Source organism: Limulus polyphemus, unplaced genomic scaffold, assembly GCF_000517525.1.
Source record: "Limulus polyphemus unplaced genomic scaffold, Limulus_polyphemus-2.1.2 Scaffold11146, whole genome shotgun sequence".
NCBI lineage: Eukaryota > Metazoa > Arthropoda > Merostomata > Xiphosura > Limulidae > Limulus > Limulus polyphemus.
In genome coordinates this window covers 10,862-14,536 of record NW_013676756.1, presented here as the reverse complement: position 1 = coordinate 14,536, position 3,675 = coordinate 10,862, and the positions used below count along the sequence as shown (strand labels likewise).

The window sequence follows — 3,675 nt, the reverse complement described above, 5'->3', positions numbered from 1 at the left end:
CCCACGGACTAATTTTGTCTTAAAGTATGCCTTGTTTCTAACAAACGAGCTTCACAACACTATTTACACAACACAGTAAAGCACGACTATTTAACAAAGATTAATACAATACATAATAAAAAACATAGTTTAACAATGATCAATTAATGTCTATAACAATATTGTACAATACCAAAGACCGTTTGTTAACTTCAGATATTTGTGCAAACCTACACAAGGCCTAACTGTTCTGACCATCCCTAGTCAACAGCATCCACTGTCACTCTTATAATATAACCATGACACCATAGTACAGAGCACAATTTTGCTGCAACAGGACATGAGTAATGGATCCTTGGGTATACTAGCCACTAAGCCAGACCCAGCCCAATACCTCAGATGTGTAATTAAACTCTAATATATATTCATACAAAATATCATTAACTTCAGGAGAAAAACACAATCACAATAATGCCTTTCAACAAAGTTGTATTAGACTTGAATATATTTACCCATGCAGTCCATTGTTATTGGGCCTGATCAGGTCAACTATGGGCAATTTCCCAAAGACCTGTATTTCACAACTAAAACCGACTGAGGATTGTTATAGTGGGTGGATCTTTAAAATATCAGTGTCTCAATTACAGCAGGTGGATCTTTAAAATACCAGTGTCTCAATTATAGTGGGTGGATCTTTAAAATATCAATGTCTCAATTATAGTAGGTGAATCTTTAAAATACCAGTGTCTCAATTATTGTGGGTGGATCTTTAAAATACCAGTGTCTTAATTACAGCAGGTGGATCTTTAAAATACCAGTGTCTCAATTATAGTGGGTGGATCTTTAAAATACCAGTGTCTCAATTATAGTGGGTGGATCTTTAAAATACCAGTGTCTCAATCAATATAGATGTCAACTACCTTTGTTCTTTAAGTGATAAAACTGAGATAAACATAGTTTGAGTTGACTGTCCAAGGTTGTAGTTTCACGCAAAGTGCTTTATATATAGTAAGGCCAAGCAAGGTTCTGGTGGCCCTTGTATCAGTTAAGAACTTTGCTTCTGTAAACTTTTACTGAGATTTACAAGTTCCATCCAGCTCTGTTTAAGATGGTTTGTCAACCAATCTTCAGACGCAAGTTGACCTTTGTGCTATCCAAGTTGTTGGCCAAACTCGACCAGGGCTCTGCTAGTTCAATGGAGCAGAATCAACCATTACTTCCCTTTATCTAACCTGCATCTGCTTTAAGGTTGGGCAGAACTCTACATGTCTCCTATCTTGTATGGGAATGAGATATGGAAAACTTCATTTGAAATATCCAAATAATCTATAACACAAAGAGATATACCTTTCATCGTACATCAGTGGGATATACCTTCCATTGTACATCAGTGGGATATACCTTCCACTGTACATCAGTGGGATATACCTTCCATTGTACATCAGTGGGATATACCTTCCATTGTACATCAGTGGGATATACCTTCCACTGTACATCAGTGGGATATACCTTCCATTGTACATCAGTGGGATATACCTTCCATCGTACATCAGTGGGATATACCTTCCATCGTACATCAGTGGGATATACCTTCCACTGTACATCAGTGGGATATACCTTCCACTGTACATCAGTGGGATATATCTTCCATCGTACATCAGTGGGATATACCTTCCATCGTACATCAGTGGGATATATCTTCCACTGTACATCAGTGGGATATACCTTCCATTGTACATCAGTGGGATATACCTTCTACTGTACATTATTCACAAAGTTCTCACAGGTCTACCTCTTTCAAGCCTTGAACTTAACCCAATAGATAGTTTGGTTATCCACCATCCATATGCTCAAACGAGTCAAATATTGGTTCACTCAGACTCAGCAACAGGCATTGTACTACCTGTAGAAAGAAGTCTACATGTTCTATTTCACATTCAGAAGAAACATCATACACCTGCAGTTGTGAAAGAAAAATGTCTCTGGTGATACCTCAGATAAAATGCAAAGGAAATACTTATAACATTTTGGGTACAAACTTGTGTTGGTTCCTGTTCTTATACCTCAAGTTCTACAAAACCACATGTTGTTTCTACTGTAAAAAACACTTGTTGTTTCAGTTGTAAATTTCCTTCGTCAAAGCATCAGACGCTTTCATCCACTTCATGGGATGTTACCTCTTCCACTTTTTCTTGATAGTACAACAGCTACAACTGACAGAATTCATTCACCAAATCTCCTCCTGGTCACGGATGACAGAGAGTAATTCTAGGATTGTTCCACTAGTCAGAGATCTTCCCGCTTGATCTCGGGACCTCCAAAATGCAAGTCACCATTTAAACTTTCAGTTATCCACGTCTTAGGTACATCAAATCTGATCATAAACAAGTTCATGGATCATGATTAGAAACACTGTCCTTTGAATCAACGGTAATATCCAGGAGCAAACTCCTAGTGTGTGTCATCCTCTTGGATTATAACCCACTTTTGGTAACCAACTCCTCCGCTCGTGCATAAGTTATTCATTTTCAAATTGTCATCATAGTGAACTACAACCATATTTGTACAACAAGAGTATAAAGGAAAGTGGAAAAACACACAATAAATAAAAAAACAACAACAAATATTGAGCTTTCAACTTTATTACACTTCTCTGTGGTATTCTCAAGCACCCTAATAGCTTCTAGGTAAGAATACCCACTTTAAATAGCAGCATGGAAGAATATGTATATCATAGAGTTAAATAACGCAATGTCAGATATTTATTATATAAGGTAGATGATATATATATAATAGGAATCAAATATCTCAATAAACATATCTTTTCTGGAAAGTTTGTTTTATTTTCAGAAAAAAAAACAACACAAAAACATGTTGATCAATATATGTATGTATATATATTTTCTCATACAGAAAATGTTATGTAACACAAGCCCCTTCAACATGATTGTACAAACACGTCTATATGTTCTTCTTGGAATAAAAGTTATAAATATTCAACAAAAAAGTGGGTTTTATTTGAAATTATCAAGGAATAGAACTGTTGCCTGTATATAACTAGTGTTGTTCCATAGCTTTAGCTATTTACCTGATGCTTAGTGCTATTATAAAATCCTGTCATAAGTTATGCTGTGATATATTGATCAACCATGATGAATCCAGAAGTAAACCAAGAGTATACCCGTTAGACTGAGACAGTTTTATACGTAAAATTTACATGTCATAAGTAATGCTGTGATATATTGATCAACCATGATGAATCCAGAAGTAAACCAAGAGTATACCCGTTAGACTGAGACAGTTTTATACGTAAAATTTACATGTCATAAGTAATGCTGTGATATATTGATCAACCATGATGAATCCAGAAGTAAACCAAGAGTATACCCGTTAGACTGAGACAGTTTTATACGTAAAATTTACAAACGATCTCCTTTCAATGTGCATATACAGTAATTTGGCAACAACCTGGTTAAAATCTAGCACATACAATAAACCACCCTGTTCTCCCTTACTGATACTGCAACAAGTAAAACATTGCATTAAGTTCTTATGGTTTCTTGATGAAATATTTTACCGCTAAGATTCAAAGTTAAAACATTTTAATCTTTATATGAGAACCTGGTCTAAGTGTTAAACCTTCCATAAACAATAGTTTTTACAACAAACTGATCTAACAGTTAAACCTTCCATAAA

The 3,675-nt window shown here is 35.4% G+C and overlaps 1 long non-coding RNA gene across 1 annotated transcript in view; it reads right to left on the bottom strand.

The window, feature by feature from the left end:
* Positions 1-3,113: 3,113 nt before the first annotated feature.
* Positions 3,114-3,675, bottom strand: part of LOC111083776 — a 1,403-nt gene continuing 841 nt past the window's right edge. The window contains exon 2 of the long non-coding RNA XR_002609238.1: positions 3,114-3,665. This is a non-coding gene — a long non-coding RNA (uncharacterized LOC111083776). The remainder of the gene's footprint in view (positions 3,666-3,675) is intronic.